The sequence below is a fragment of the Phyllobates terribilis genome, unplaced genomic scaffold, assembly GCF_046119375.1.
Source record: "Phyllobates terribilis strain yellow unplaced genomic scaffold, ASM4611937v1 Scaffold_5__5_contigs__length_657084704, whole genome shotgun sequence".
NCBI classification, from domain to species: domain Eukaryota; kingdom Metazoa; phylum Chordata; class Amphibia; order Anura; family Dendrobatidae; genus Phyllobates; species Phyllobates terribilis.
Window position 1 is genome coordinate 169,914,238 of NW_027362765.1, and position 17,100 is coordinate 169,931,337.

General features: G+C 44.8%; 1 protein-coding gene across 8 annotated transcripts in view; it reads left to right on the forward strand.

Annotated features, from left to right (window-relative positions):
- The window catches only part of LOC141272555 (ret finger protein-like 4A), a 96,333-nt gene that overhangs the window by 21,952 nt on the left and 57,281 nt on the right, over window positions 1-17,100 (forward strand). For 5 of the 8 annotated variants that reach the window (XM_073683397.1, XM_073683400.1, XM_073683395.1 and 2 more), the window contains one exon: window positions 16,255-16,313. The exons of the other annotated variants lie outside the window; for them this stretch is intronic. The gene's annotated coding sequence lies outside the window, so the exon portion shown is untranslated. The remainder of the gene's footprint in view (window positions 1-16,254; window positions 16,314-17,100) is intronic. 8 annotated transcript variants of the gene reach the window in all.

Consider the following 17,100-nt stretch of genomic DNA (forward strand, 5'->3'; position numbering starts at 1 on the left):
TGTCTGCTGCTAGAACTCTGTGTGGCATTGACCTGGTCTCTAATCTGAGCTGCTGTTAACCTGCGATTTCTGAGGCTGGTCACTCGGATAAACTTTATCCTCAGAAGCAGAGGTGACTCTTGGTCCTCCTTTCCTGGGGCGGTCCTCATGTGAGCCAGTTTCTTGGTAGCGCTTGATGGTTTTTGCAACTGCACTTGGGGACACTTTTAAAGTTTTCCCAATTTTTCACACAAACTAACCTTCATTTCTTAAAGTAATGATGGCCACTCGTTTTTCTTTACTTAGCTGCTTTTTATTCGTACTCCCCATGACAGCACCACCAGAAAGAGGATCCGCCCATCAAGGACAGGAAACCTACAGGTTAAAAAGGGCGGCACCTCTCTCCCGCCTCAGTTTAGGTTACCTGTCCTTGATGGGAGACCTATCAGGCTTACCTGCAGGATGAAGAATTGGTCTCTTGCCCCAGATGGATAGACAGGGTGCCTGGAGCGATGAAGTTCCTGCCCTAGTCGGTCCTGATCTTCTGGAGACGCCACGGCAGGGCTCATTGGGGTACCTTTGTGTGCGTTGGGGTCAGCGTGACATCCCCTCGTGTGGAGCTGGATGGTCCGCTATGTGTGGGTCCGCATGCGGGCAACCCCCCCGCTGCACTATACAAGAGATCTGGGCCGCGCCGGTGGGGAACGTGTCAGGCGCGGCCCCCGGAAGTGGGTGTAGCTCGCGCGCGGCCAGGAAGTACAGGACCGCATGCGAGCGAAGTGGGGACGCCGGAGCGGGAGACTGTTCACCGGACGAGGGGTGTCCCGCTAGTGTTGCTGAGAGGCAGTGATCAGCCCACCGGGGGGGAGTGGGAGGTTCCTTCCACACAGGTACCTGGTGGTATGGCCAGTATGAAAAGGACCTGGTTGCATACAGAGGTGCTTCCCAGCCCCTTGTTTTTTCTTTTGGTAACATGGGAGATATACAGGAGCAGCTATCACCTCAGCAAGAACAACCGCTGCAGGAGCAGCCCTCTGGGGAGCCCTCACAACAGGCAGTGCAACGTCGTTCCCGGTCTGGGTCCAATCGTTCAACTAGGAAATTCACAGCAAAAAGCAGGAAGAAAGGTCCTGTTGTTCGGCGTGATCCTCTGCCGGTTAAGAAGGATTCCTCTGCTTCTACGGTACCACATATTCCGGGGGTAAGTGGAATCTTCGTAAAAGTTCTACTAATTTTTCTTCTACTTCTCTGTCTATAATTTTTTCAGAGCAAGAAATGTTAATTTAAATCAAAACATAAGGAATGTGCCCTATGCAGCAGTCCGCTCCCTGATGCATATATTAAAAAATTGTGCCAGCCTTGTATTGACAAGGTGATGACGGAAGAAACCCTGGGGTTTTCCTTAGGTCTAAAAACTCTAATTAAAGAAGAAATAGGCAAGGCTTTGCAAGGGAATTCTGAGGCCAGGCATTCTCCTCAAGACCCTCAGCCAGGCTCAGACTCAGATATCTCAGACATTTCTTCCTCTTCCCTCTCTTCCTCTAATAGCGAGTCTGATAGACAATGTTTCCCTCTAAATGAGGTTGATGCCTTGGTGAAAGCTGTCCTATCTGCCATGGGCATAGTGGACACTAGACCAGAAAAATCTTTAGAGGATGTAATGTTTGGGGGATTAGGTCAAAAAAAGAAAAGATGCTTCTCCATGAATACAAAAATTAAGGATCTCATTGATAGAGAGTGGCAAAAGCCAGACAGGAAGGGCAGCATCCCTTCCTCCTTCAAAAGGAGGTATCAGTTTGATGATACCGCATGTTCCTCTTGGTCAAAGGCACCAAGGCTTGATGTTGCCATTGCTAAGGCATCAAAAAAGGCTTCTCTCCCCTTCGACGACATGGGAGCTTTAAGAGACCCCCTGGACAGACGAGCAGATACCTTTTTGAAAGGTGCATGGGAGACCTGAAACCAGCAGTGGCTGCAACCTGCACACCCAGAGCCCTGATGGTCTGGCTGGAACAGCTAGACAACCAACTGAAGGAGGGTGTCTCCAGGAAGGAGATTATTTCTTCCCTCCCCCTAGTCCAGGGTGCAGCGGCCTTTCTTGCTGATGCGTCTGCGGACTCAGTTAGACTGGCAGCGAAATCATCAGCTCTATCAAATGCTGCTCGGCGAGCCCTATGGCTTAAATGCTGGCCTGGAGATGTACAAACGAAGTATAGACTTTGTACAATTCCTTGTGAGGGGGAATATATTTTCGGCCAAACCATGGATGATCTGTTGGAGAAAGCTGGAGATCCTAAGAGGGGGTTTCCGTCTATATCTCTACCCTCTTTTAAGAAATAATTTTGGAAAAAGAAGTTTGTCTGAAGAAGATTTTTTAGAGAACAGGAGAAATTCAAAGAAAGAGGTCGCAAAGGTAGAGGCCTACTCTTTGGTTCTTCTTCTAGAGATGAACAGAAACCAGGGGAATCACAATCGGCCCAGGTGGGAGGGTGATTGTCATTGTTTTTCCCGGCTTGGGAACGTATTTCACATAGCAATTGGATTTTGAGCCTGATTAGATTTGGTCTTAAATTTCAATTTCAAGCCCTTCCTTACAGAAGATTCGTGATTATTCCTTCTAGTTCCCCCCCCAGAGCAGCAGACTGCCCTCATATCGGAAATTCAAGACCTAACAAGAAAAACGTCCTGATTGAGGTTCTGAAAACAGAAGAGGGACACGGATTCTACTCCACGCTCTTCCTGGTCCCCAAACCAGATGGGTGTTTCAGGACAATCATAAATTTAAAATCCTTAAATAGCTTTCTTAAAATAGACACCTTTAAAATGGAATCATTAAAAACGATAATAAAATTACTTTTTCCCCACTGTTATATGGTAGTCCTGGATCTTAAAGACGCTTATTACCATGTTCCCATTCATAAGGACTATCAAAAGTATTTAAGATTGGCCATCAAAATAAAAGGGGTAGTAAAACACTTCCAGTATACCGCCCTTCCCTTTGGGTTGGCTATAGCCCGGAGGGTTTTTACCAAACTAGTGGCAGAAGTTATGGCCCATATAAGAGAAAAAGATATCTTAATAATCCCTTACCTCGATGATTTCCTGATAGTGGGGAACTCCTTTGTACAATGTGAGGCCCACCTTCAGGTGACAATTTCTGTCCTAGAAGCCTAGGTTGGTTTCTAAATCTGGAAAAATCTTGGTTGACATCACAAAAAGCTCAACAGTTCCTGGGGGGTCATTTTAGATTCAGAAAGACAGTTATGCCATTTATTAGATGAGAAGATTGCAAAAATCCAGGGCCTAGTGAAACATTGTATGGATACACCCACTATGACACTCCGTAAAGCCATGTCATTATTAGGAACCCTGACCTCAAGTTTTACCGCCGTGCGTTGGTCCCAATTTCACTCAAGGGCTCTTCAATGGGATATATTATATAACGACTCAATTCTAGATGGATATCTAGACCAGGAGTTTACCTTGCCCCCTCGCTCCTTACAATCCCTTCGTTGGTGGTTGGTATACACTAATCTTTCTAGGGGAGTCCCTTGGGAAAGTAAACCTACTGCAGTCTTGACTACAGATGCAAGTGCTACAGATTGGGGAGCTCATTTTGAAGGTAACTTAATTCAGGGGACCTGGTCAGAGAATGAGGTACAGTTTTCCTCGAATGTTAAGGAACTTTTGGTGGTTGATTATGCGCTCAATGAGTTCCTTGTATATTTACAGGGCCGGGATGTCCGTATACTCTCGGACAATCAAGTCTCAGTAGCATATATAAATCATCAAGGGAGAACCCGTTCAAAAGACTTAATGAGAGTAGCAGACAGACTTCTTCAGAAAACAGAAGATCATTTTCTCTCCCTTTCTGCTGTTCATCTAAGAGGAAAAGAAAACGTCAGAGCAGATTTTCTCGGCCGCAATTCCCTAAAAGAAGGCAAATGGTCCTTGAACCCTCAGATATTCTCCAAGATTGTGGCAATGTGGGGTCTTCCAGCAGTGGACTTGTTCGCATCAAAATCCAATCGGAATGTGGCAACATTTTGTTCTCTAAATCCCAGAGAAAGGCCCTTGGCAGTGGACGCCTTCATGATTCCCTGGGAGTTTCTATTGGCGCATGCATTCCCTCCCATGGTCCTGCTTCCGTCAGTCCTAAGGAAGATCAGGGCAGACAAAGCCAGAATGATCTGACGCGCCCAGGGGATGGGGAGGACTCAGCGCCCGGGCCTTGTTGTTAGTTTTGGGGATGTCGCGGTAGTCGGCTCCCGGGCCCGTACCCTGGGCCTCTCTTTATAAGGGTGGATAATTATATGAAAGTTCGTGACGCCACCTGTGGTGTCTGGTGAGGTTCACCAGCGCTGCGGCAGCCCACTGAGGCCGGTGTTAAGGCAGCTTGGGTGGTATAGCTCCCCACAGGTGGAGCTAGGCCTCAGGGCAGCGTGGATGAAGAGATGCAGGACAGAGGGGACCCAGCCGGGTCTGAAGAAGGATAGGCAAACACACAGTTCACTTCAGTACCTTTTACTGATGGAAGTTCAGGCACATTCCGGAGCACTGTAGGGTGAAGGGTGCATATCAGGATTCTCCCCAGTGAGCGGGTATAGGGCCTCCTGTTTCTTGCCTTTGTGTAGTAAGTTTCTGACCTGCCTGGAGCTAGGCCTAACTTTGTCTCTGTCCTGCACCGGCTGACTTTGTGGTAGGGCCTTCTGTTGGAGATCACTCTCCCTGCTTGCGGGGCCTCCGTGACTCCTGACCCTGGTACGTATCAGCTTCTGGTGAACCTGGGACCTGTAGTTCACCAGGGATTCCAGTTGTTTCTTACTGGGTCATAGAGATCCCTGTAAGCTCGGACCCGGTGTCCGGTATATGCTTTCAGGGTGAGCTGGTTAAGCTCCTCTGCCCCCTATGTTACTCACTTTCCACTCGCCTTCAGCCACGCTCGGGCCCTCACTAGGCTACACACAGCAGCAGGCACACTGTTTCTTCACCGCTCTTATGGCGTCGGTACGCCCTCAGCTCGCTAAGTTGAGCTTCACTCTAGGCTTTCTCACTAGAGGAACTGAACTGAGAACTCTGTCCCTCTCTGGCTCTGAGCAGGGACTCTGTTCTCCAGACTGAGCTTGACTCTGTATTGAGACCTGTACTTGCTGAACTCTCCAGAGGAACTGCCTGCCTAACTCCACCTTCCCTATTTATATCCCTAACGGGCTCCCTCTGGTGGTCTGAGGTGGAAGGTGGAGGTGTGTGTATGCTGTGAGGGCCTCTTGTGGAGGAATCCGTCTATGCACCCCTGTAGGATCTGTGGCATGAATGCGCAGCAGGGGCGCCACATTCCCCCCTAGCAAAGCTCAGTACTCCCGGACTGAAGTACTTTTTATAACAACAATAATAACAATCTTCCCTTTATAGGAGGCAATTTGGCTTGAACGTTGCATAACAAAAACATTATAAAACATATAAAACATTTTCAGCAGTTCAATAATGGTGCCCCTTCCGGGGAAGCACCTGTCCATGATAGGCTGGCCCAGCTGGGTCATCAGAATCCTGGTCTGCGGCCGACCAGGTTTCTACTTCTAGCTCCGCAGCACCAGTCAATTGTCCCAATACAACAGCGGCTCCTTGCTTTCCTGTCATAGAGTACATGTCCAGTATACCGCATATTTTCCTTTTAAATCCAGACAGGGTATCTGGTTTGCCGCTGTACTGGGGGAGCCACTTCGCTCCAGGGATGTACGGTAGGGCCATGGGTATGACAGGGGTTACAGGCCCTGCTGGTGGAGCGGCTGCTCGGCGCCGAGCGCGGGTTGAAGATCAGAGCCGGTAACCGGTACTCCGACGTTGTGCTGTTCTTCGGACATTCTGGCGCCCCCCTAGCGAACCGTGGCCTACCTTCTTTTCTTTTCTTCTGGTAGGCCGCAGCTCCGCAGGTGACCGTCTTCTTCAGGACCTTGCGTCGCTTGCGTCCTACGTCAGAGCGCTCACCAGGGCTCCTTCCAGGACCTGGCGCTTCCTGGTTTGATGTCGAGGCGTGGGGCGTGTCCGAGGCTTCGCGCGCTTTTTGCAGGTATGCCTCTCAGTTTCCCGCGGTTACGCCCTTCTTCCTGCTCGGCGGCCCAACAATGGCGGCAATCTTCGCCACAGTTAAATACACAGTTTTTGATTAAAGGCGCACAGTACCCGGTGGCAACGGGCATAACACTCCGCCGCTGCAGCGGGCACGGAATCCTGTTCGTGACGCCAGGAAAGAGATGACGCGCCCGGGGGATGGGGAAGACTCGGCGCCCGGGCCTTGTTGTTAGTTTTGGGGATGTCGCGGTAGTAGGCTCCCGGGCCCGTACCCTGGGCCTCTCTTTATAAGGGTGGATAATTATATGAAAGTTCGTGACGCCACCTGTGGTGTCTGGTGAGGTTCACCAGCGCTGCGGCAGCCCACTGAGACCGGTGTTTAGGCAGCTTGGGTGATATAGCTCCCCACAGGTGGAGCTAGGCCTCAGGGCAGCGTGGATGAAGAGATGCAGGACAGAGGGGACCCAGCCGGGTCTGAAGAAGGATAGGCAAACACACAGTTCACTTCAGTACCTTTTACTGATGGAAGTTCAGGCACATTCCGGAGCACTGTAGGGTGAAGGGTTCATATCAGGATTCTCCCCAGTGAGCGGGTATAGGGCCTCCTGTTTCTTGCCTTTGTGTAGTAAGTTTCTGACCTGCCTGGAGCTAGGCCTAACTTTGTCTCTGTCCTGCATCGGCTGACTTTGTAGTAGGGCCTTCTGTTCTCTGTCTCCACTCACTTCCTGAGGAGAACTCAACTGCCTAGCTCCACCTTCCCTACTTATATCCCTATCGGGCTCCCTCTGCTGGTCTGAGGTGGAATGTGGAGGTGTGTGTATGCTGTGAGGGCCTCTTGTGGAGGAATCCGTCTATGCACCCCTCTAGGGTCTGTGGCACGAACGAGCAGCAGGGGCGCCACAGATCCTCATATGCCCCTTTTGGCCCAAGAGGCCATGGTTCTCTTGTCTCTGCAGAATGTCAATATCAGACCCCTGGGTCCTTCCGGAGATTCCGGACCTTCTAACTCAAGGTCCGGTTTCCCATCCTCCAGCCTCAAATCTCCATTTAACGGCATGGAATTTGAAAGGGCACTGTTAACCAGCAAAGGGTTTTCCACAAATTTAGTAAACACTCTCCTATGTAGCAGAAAGCCCGTTACTACCCGCATCTATGCTAGAACTTGAAGGAAGTTCCTGTCCTTTTCAGAATTCAAACTAGAGGATGGGATCCCTATTGGGAAGATACTAGAATTTCTACAGCGGGGTTTAGAACAGGGCCTAACCACTAGTACGTTGAAGGTACAAGTTTCGGCTTTAGGAGCCTTATTTTCTTTTGATATAGCTGCTAATTATTGGGTAGCACGGTTTATAAAAGCCTCTTTCAGGTGTAGACCTATTATTAAATCCAGACCCTCTCCCTGGGATTTAAACCTGGTCTTAAATGCCTTGACTAACCCCCCCTTCGAACCCCTAGATTCAGCCACCCATAAAATTATTCTTCTTAAAACAGCCCTGTTAGTTGCCCTAACTTCGGCCAGAAGAGTAAGTGACATACAGGCCTTTTCTATATCCCCACCATTTACTCAAATTCTGGATGATAGAATTGTACTAAAGCCTGACCCGGCTTTTCTTCCAAAAGTAGTCTCACGTTTTCATAGAACTCAAGAGGTAAATCTTCCAACTTTTTGTTTTCCCCCTAAAAATCAGAAAGCGGAGAAACTACATACATTAGATGTTAGAAGGTGCGTGCTTAAATATCTGGAGGTCTCACAGAGTTTTAGGAAAGATAGTTCTCTATTTATATGCCATCAGGGGGCTAGGAAGGGTTGTAAAGCTTCAAAATCTACAATTGCGAGGTGGATTAGAGAGGCCATCACCCTCGCCTACTCTTCGGGAGATAAGGAAGTACCGGAGGGGTTGAGGGCACACTCCACCAGAGCAGTAGCAACTCCCTGGGCCGAGAAGACGGAGGTTTCCATCGAAGACATATGTAAGGCTGCCACCTGGTCTTCTCCCTCCACCTTCTATAGGCATTATAGGCTAGATTTGGGTGATTCCTCAGATCTCACCTTTGGGAGAAGGGTGCTTCAGGTTGTGGTCCCTCCCTAATCTCCTTCGTCTCTGTAATTCTCTCGTGGTGCTGTCATGGGAGTACGAATAAAGCCTTAGTTACTTACCGGTAACGGGATTTCTCGGAGCCCATGACAGCACCCTTATATTCCATCCCTACACTGGTGTTTTGCACCCCCATAAGGTTATTTTCCTTTTTTACACCCATGGGGGAAGTTAGTTAAAGTCATTGGCTTAAAAAGAATGTTGTGTTTTGTCTTGTTGTAATTAACCTTGGCGGTCCTCTCATGCTCTGTTAACTTAAACTGAAGCGGGAGAGAGGTGCCGCCCTTTTTAACCTGTAGGTTTCTTGTCCTTGATGGGCGCATCCTCTCTCTCGTGGTGCTGTCATGGGCTCCGAAAAATCCCATTACGGGTAAGTAACTAAGGCTTTTTTTGCCATAATACAAATTCTAACAGTCTATTCAGTAGGACTATCAGCTGTGTATCCACCTGACTTCTGCACAACACAACTGATGGTCCCAACCCCATTTATAAGGCAAGAAATCCCACTTATTAAACCTGACAGGGCACACCTGTGAAGTGAAAACCATTTCCGGTGACTACCTCTTGAAGCTCATCAAGAGAATGCCAAGAGTGTGCAAAGCAGTCATCAAAGCAATGTCACCAGAAAAGTGACATTAATATTTAGTAGATCCTCCTTTTGCAAAAATAACAGTCTCTAGTCGCTTCCTGTAGCTTTTAATGAGTTCCTGGATCCTGGATGAAGGTATTTTTGACCATTCCTCTTTACAAAACAATTCTAGTTCAGTTAAGTTTGATGGTCTCCGAGCATGGACAGCCCTCTTCAAATGATCCCACAGATGTTCAATGATATTCAGGTCTGGGGACTGGGATGGCCATTCCAGAACATTGTAATTGTTCCTCTGCATGAATGCCTGAGTAGATTTAGAGCGGTGTTTTGGATCATTGTCTTGCTGAAAGATCAATCCCCTGCGTAACTTCAACTTTATCACTGATTCTTGAACATTATTGTCAAGAATCTGCTGATCCTGAGTGGAATCCATGCGTCCCTCAACTTTAACAAGATTCCCGATGCCGGCATTGGCCACACAGCCCCAAAGCATGATGGAACCTCCACCAAATTTTACTGTGGGTAGCAAGTGTTTTTCTTGGAATGCTGTGTTTTTTTGCCGCCATGCATAACGCCTTTTTGTATAACCAAACAACTCAATCTTGGTTTCATCAGTCCACAGGACCTTCTTCCAAAAAGAAATTGGCTTCTCCAAATGTGCTTTTGCATACCTCAGCTGACTCTGTTTGTGGCGTGCTTGCAGAAACGGCTTCTTTCGCATCACTCTCCCATACAGCTTCTCCTTGTGCAAAGTGCGTTGTATCGTTGACCGATGCACAGTGACACCATCTGCTGCAAGTTGATGCTGCAGCTCTCTGGAGGTGGTCTGAGGATTGTCCTTGACTGATCTCACCATTCTTCTTCTCTGCCTTTCTGATGTTTTTCTTGGCCTGCCACTTCTGGCCTTAACAAGAACTGTCCCTGTGTTCTTCCATTTCCTTACTATGTTCCTCACAGTGGAAACTGACAGGTTAAATCTCTGAGACAGCTTTTTGTATCCTTCCCCTGAACAACTATGTTGAATAATCTTTGTTTTCAGATCATTTGACAGTTGTTTTGAGGAGCCCATGATGCCACTCTTCAGAGGAGATTCAAACAGGAGAACAACTTGCAAGTGGCCACTTTAAGTAGCTTTTCTCATGATTGCATACACCTGGCTATGAAGTTCAAAGCTCAATGAGGTTACAAAACCAAAAAAAGTGCTTTAGTAAGTCAGTAAAAAGTAGGTAGGAGTATTTAAAACAAGAAAATGATAAGGGTGCCCATACTTATGCACCTGTCAAATTTTGTTTGAATGCAGATTGCACATTTTCTGTTAGTACAATAAATAATCTTATGAAAAAAACAAACAAACAATAAAAGTACACATATTTGGTATCGCCACGTCCAGAACGACCTGATCTATAAAACTGTCACTCTAGTTAACCCCTTTAGTGAACGCGGTAAAAAACAAAAAAACAAAACATAAAACTATGTTTTATCATCATACCCCCAAACAAAAAATGGAATAAAAAGTGATCAAAAAGATGAATGTAAATAAAACTGGTACCGCTGAAAACGTCATCTTGTCCTGCAAAAAACAAGCTGCCATACTGCTCCAATGGCCGAAAAATAAAAAAGTTATAGCTCTCAGAATAAAGCGATGCAAAAACAATTTTTTTCTATAAAATAGTTTTTATTGTGTAAAAGCGCCAAAATCTAAAAAAAAATATATAAATGCGGTACCGCTGTAAACGTACTGACCTGAACAATAAAGCTGCCTCATAAATTTTACCACACGCAGAATGGCATAAAAAAAAAAAATTCCTGTATTTTTGGTTTTTGTTTATTCTGCCTTCCAAAAATCAGAATAGAAAGCGATCAAAAAATGTCACATGCCTGAAAATGGTACCAATAAAAACGTCAACTTGTCCCGCAAAAAAACAAGCCATCACATGACTCTGCTGGCTGAAGTATGGAAAAATTATAGCTCTCAAAATATGGCGATGCAAAAACTAGTCTTTGCAAAAAAAAGGGGGGGGTTTTTAGTGTATGACAGCTGTCAATCATAAAAACTCAATATGAATCTGGCATCTCTGTAATTGCACCGACTCAAAGAATAAAGATGTCTAATCACTTATACCGCACGAGGAACGGTATAAAAAATAAACTTTAGGGATAGGGTTGTGCCAGGGTTAGGGTTGGGATTTTTTCAGAAGTAAAGAAAAAAAATGACGACGATATGGCGACTAATGTTGAGCGCAAGTGTTCGCTACTTGAGTTTGCATCGGGTGTTCAGGTATGCACCGAGTATCGCGGGTGCTCGAGTGACATGCTCGAGTCTCCACCCCAAATGTTTTGCAGCTGTTATACAGCCAAAAAAACCTTGCGGTGGTTGCCTGCCATGCACGAGCGAGGGTGTCTAATAACCGTGAAACATGCGGGACGGGGACTCGAGCATGTCACTCGAGCACCCGCGATACTTGGTGCATACCCGAGTACCCGATGCAAACTCAAGTAGCGAGCACTTGCACTCAAGACTAATGACAACTTATTCAATATGATGACCTAATTTTATCAAATTCTGTGTCGTATCTCTGGGTTCAAAATGTTTACTATACCCCTTGATAAAATCCTTGAGGGGTGTAGCTTCCAAAATGGGGTCACTTGTGGAGGTTTTCCACTGTTTAGGTACATCAGGGGCTCCCCAAACGCAACATGGCGTCCGCTAATTATTCAAGCAAATTTTACATTCAAAACGTCAAATGGCGCTCCTTCCCTTCTGAACCCTGCTGTGCGCCCAAGCAGTGTTTTCCCCCCACATATGTGGTATCTGCTTACTCAGGAGAAGTTGCACAACAAACTGCATGGTGCAATTTCTCCTGTTACCTTTATGAAAATGCAATATTGGGGGCTGAAAAACATTTTTGTTGGAAAAATGTGAATATTTTATTTTTACGGCTCAATGTTATAAACTTCTGTGAAGCACCTGGGGGTTCAAGGTGCTCACCACACATCTAGATAAGTTCCCTGAGGGGTCTAGTTTCCAAAATGGTGTCACTTGTGTGGGGTTTCCACTGTTTAGGCACATCAGGGGCTCTCCAAACGCAACATGGTGTCCGCTAATTATTCAAGCAAATTTTACATTCAAAAAGTCAAATGGCGCTCCTTTCTTTCTGAACCCTGCCGTGCGCCCAAACAGTGTTTTTTCCTCACATATGGGATATCTGCGTGCTCAGGGGAAATTGCACAACAAATTTTGGGGTCCATTTTTTTCCTGTTACCCCTGCGAAAATAAAAAAAATTTGGGTCTAAAGTAACATTTTTGTGAAAAAAAGTTAAATGTTCATTTTTTTCTTCCACATTACAAAAGTTCCTGTGAAGCACCTGAAGGGTTAATAATCTTCTTGAATGTGGTTTTGAGCACCTTGAGGGGTGCAGTTTTTAGAATGGTGTCACTTTTGGGTATTTTCTGTCATAAAGGCCCCTCAAAGTGACTTCAAATGTGATGTAGTCCCTAAAAAAATGTTTTTTGTAAATTTTGTTGTAAAAATGAGAAATCGCTGGTCAACTTTTAACACTTATAGCTCCCTAATTAAAAAAAATGTTGGTTTCAAAGTTGTGCTGATGTAAAGTAGACATGTGGGAAATGTTATTTATTAACTATTTTGTGTCACATATCTCTCTGATTTAAGAGCATAAAAATTCAAATTTTGAAAATTGCAAAATTTTCAAAAGTTTTGCCAAATTTCAAATTTTTTCACAAATAAATTCACAAGTGATATCAAAGAAATGTTACCACTATCATGAAGTACAATATGTCACGAAAAAACATATGTGTGCATATATCTGTGGATATGACCACATTGGTAATTTTCCCTTACAAGCAAACATAGTACTGTCTACGTATATGAGTATATATTCTATTCTACATGTTTGCTAGGTTAAGTTGAATTTTGGCGTTATTATATATTTCTTTATATGGAAACATATCTATGATAGCATAATGTCATCAGTGCTTAACACTAAAACCACTAGATGTCACTATTGTGCTGTATAAATTACAGAGTGACTACTAGACTATTACCTTCCATCTCTGTGAACATCTCTCGCAGGGTTTCAGGCGCTGGTGACATTTGCACTATCAGCAAATCTGCTGTATCAACGTGAATCTACAGAAACCAATTATGAATCAAGAAAGGCATCTTTGATGGTTGCTTTGAACAACTAAAAGTAATTCAAGTGCAGGTTATGTGATCTTCCTCAGTAGTGCAGCCTCAGGTTTTGGGCCTCAAATGTCATTTGATCATATCTTAACACGGAAACATGATAATAAAAAACAGCTTCACATAAACCTCTTTCTGACGTTGTACGTCATAATTCGTCCCTGTGCCCTGGGCCTTATGGACCAGGTTCGTATTATTGTGACATGAAGATCGCCTGTGTGCGGGCGTGATCGTCGCCGGGTGTCAGCTGATTCAGACAGCTGACACCCGACACTCAGTGTCAGGTGCCCGCACCGCTCCCAGCACTTTATCCCCCTAAATGCTGTGATCGCAGCATTTAGCGAGTGAGCAGAGGGACAGCAGCCCCTCTGCTCTTGGATTGGAGACAGCACAGGGTCCTGATCGTTGCCATGGTGACCCGATGTCTAATGACAACATCAGAGTCACCAGGCCCCAGCAAGTTAGTTTGATCATGTGCAGTGCATGATCAAAGTAACTTGTCTGCAGGGCTGACAGTTTACAAGGTATAGCAGTGATCCTGCACTGCTATACCTTATAACTGCGATCAGACTACAGATACTGAAAGTCACATAATGGGACAAAGTAAAAAAGTGAAAAAAAAAGTTGTAAAAATATTTTTTTAAAAAATGAAAAAATAATAATATATATATTGTACCCATAAATAAATATTATTATGAAAAAAATAAACAATAAAAGTACACATATTTGGTATCGCCGAGTCCGGAACAACCTGACCTATAAAACTGTCCTGCTAGTTAACCCCTTTAGTGAACAACGTAAAAAAACAACAACGGTGCTTTATCATCATACCGCCAAACAAAAAGTGGAATAAAATGCGATTAAAAAAAATGAATGTAAATAAAAATGGTCTCGCAAATAGTCATCTTGTCCCGCAAAAAACAAACCACCATACAGCTCCATCAGCCGAAAAATAAAAAAGTTATAGCTCTTAGAATAAAGCGATGCAAAAAAAAAATTTTTCTATAAAATAGTTTTTATTGTGTAAAAGCGCCAAAACATAAAAAACAATATAAATATAAATATAGTATCGCTGTAAACGTACTGACCTGAAGAATAAAGCTGCCTTATCAATTTTACCACACGCGAAATGGCATAGAAAAAAAAAATCCTGAATTGTTGCTTTTTGTTTGTTCTGCCTCCCAAAAATCCGAATAGAAATCGATCAAAAAATGTCACATGCCTCTAAATGGTACTAATAAAACCGTCAACTTGTCCCGCAAAAAACAAGTCCTTACATGACTCGGTCGAAATATGGAAAAATTATAGCTCTCAAAATATGGCGATGCAAAAACTAGTCTTTGCAAAAAAAAAACATTTTTTAGTGTGTGACCGCAGCCAAACATAAAAACCCGCTATAAATCCGGTGTGACGACACAGCTTTTCTTCTCAATTATGCCAGACAAATTCAGTAAGCCAGGAGCTATATGCTTTTATCTTCATGTTGACTTTTACATTGGTGTTCTACTTTGGTTGATTAACACAGACTATTGTTTGAATAATCCTGAATGTTGACACTTGAGTTGAAATGTACTGTAAGGCTATGTGCCCATGATGCAGAAATGCTCCGGATTTTTTCCTGAGTGTTTCTGCATCTCCCTGGCAGAAAAAACACATGCGGATTGTACATGCGGATTGTACATGCGTTTTTCCCGCCAGGGACATGCGGATGTGAAGCGTTCTTCACATGCATTTCCACATGCGAGTTGACAAGCACTTTCCAAGCGATTTTAGCATCACTTGGAAAGTGCTTGACAACTTGGTCACACTATATAAATCCATGCAAACTGCATGGATTTATATAGTGTGACCGTAGAATGTTAAAAAATAAAAAAATAAATCTATACTTACCTTCTGATGGCTCCCGAAGTCTTGATTCCATGCGTCCTGGCTTGCCGGCAGCTCGCGGTACACTGAAGGACCTGCCGGCAAGTTCTTCAGTCCACCGCAATCTGCCGGCAAGCGAAGACAAGCACACCGCGGGCCATCAGAAGGTAAGTATAATGTTTATTTTTTATTTTATTCTTTTTTTTACAGGTTCTATGGTACCCAGGTCCGGAGGAGAGTCTCTTCTCCTCCAGACCCGGCAACCATCCGCACATTGAAACGCATGGAATGCGCATCTACAGATGCAGTAATCATAAGCCATGCGTTCCAATGCAAGTCAATGGCGGCGAAAACGCAGCACTTCCGCAAAATAATTGGTAGTGCTGCGTTTTTTTCCGCAATGATAATCCGCAGCGGAAATTTCCGCAGCATGTGCACAGCACATGCGGATTATCATTGTGGAACATGGCAGACCTTCTACCAATCGTTTTTTAAGCGTTTCTGCAGCGTTTTTGCCGCTGCAAAAACGCTTAAAAAACACATCGTGGGCACACAGTCTAACATATTGTCTGCAAATCTTGCAAGATAGAGACATGGAGCAATACTGTGATAATATGCTGCTTACGTATTATACCAAACCATGCAAATTGATTAAATGGTCAAGCAATGAGTAATGAGCCCCTTCCACCTTGATCCCTCACCTTTGACCTGTGAATGATGGCTGCAAGGACAACTGTGATCTATAGAAAAGGGGTCTCTGCCTCTATTCTGTGTCATTCTACAGCATGTCAGCTTAGGGGACTTCAGCCCGAGCTGGAGGAATACAGATCGGCTCCATTGACCATTGCTGAACCCTCAGAGACGTCTTGAAGAATCCAAGTTAGGACAATAAAGTCACCTGGCCCCAGACTTCACTGCTTTCGGCTAGTCTGCAGCAATCGCACCGACCCGAAGAATAAAGTCGTCTAATCATATACACCGCACAAGGAATGGCGTAAAAAATAAATAAAAACAATTCTTCACCTCCTGCTGATTTGTTCATTCTGCCTCCCAAAGATCGCGTATGGCTCGGCTCACATTTATCCTGCGCTGAGCGCTTACATCGGGGTGCAAATCTCTGAAATATGTGATTCAGATGTAACCCCCGGTGGAATATTCCCTCTAAGTAGGTAGATGAAGGCACCGTGGACGTCATCTGGCCTGTGATCCCACTGTGTCCGTCTTTTTATTAGGCATGCATAAAAGTGCCGTCGACCACAGTTTTGTCAACCTCTGAAAAAAAGGACACAGCTAAACAGACTTTAGTCTGCAGTGCATTGCCTTAAGTGTATTACTTAAGTGTAGAAATATGAATTATACCTGAATTTAATATGATGAATACAGACTGTACCTTGTCATCTGCCACCATCGCACTCTAATCAGCATGTCTATTTATCCATTCCTCATATAGGTGTGTGACCCAACTTTCCAATCCTGACTTATCCCTACCTCTGCTCCTACATACATATGGTATGTTTTTCAACTAACAACTACTACCCCCCACTCTTATTTATGACCTTGTTTACTTGGCCCTTGAATATCCAGCATCTGGCTCAGCCTTAATCAGCTGATCAAGATGAGCACAGACCACTCCCCTCTGCTTCACACCCAAATGCATTTTGTAGCATATATAGTGAGTTACTTGTCTCCATAGACGTTAGTCTGCAGTCCATCACCTTAAGTGTATTGCTTAAGTGTAGAAATATGAATTATACCTGAATTTAATATGATGGGAACTGAAGGTAACTGGATACTTGTACACTGTAAATAATGGTTGTGTTTGTTTTCACTCTCTCCACTATAGTCCTCCACTTTCTACTAACCCCATTAATCCCTATACCTAGTAAGGAACTTGTCATCTCTCCCTCCTTCCTCTCCATCCATTTCACCTTCTCCTCAGAACTATTCCTCAACATTCAATCCTGTGTCTCCAAACACAGACAGCCTCCTCTTGCTCTCTTCTGCTCCCACCTACTAACACTTTCCTTGCTCCTCCTCACTGCCAGGAATATCTCTCCAAATCCTGGTCCTCCTCACCACATCCCTACAGTTACTTCTACCTCCTATCCACAGTCTACCACAAATTTCCGTAACCCTTCTAATCTTATACCCATCCGCCCAGCCCCCGCTTCCCCAGTCCCATTAACAGGAGCACTATGGAACGCTCACTCTGTCTGCAACAAACTGTTTTTTTATTTTAATATCCATTTATTTGAACTTTTTTTTACACTGTGCACAGACGCCGGCTGAGGAGACT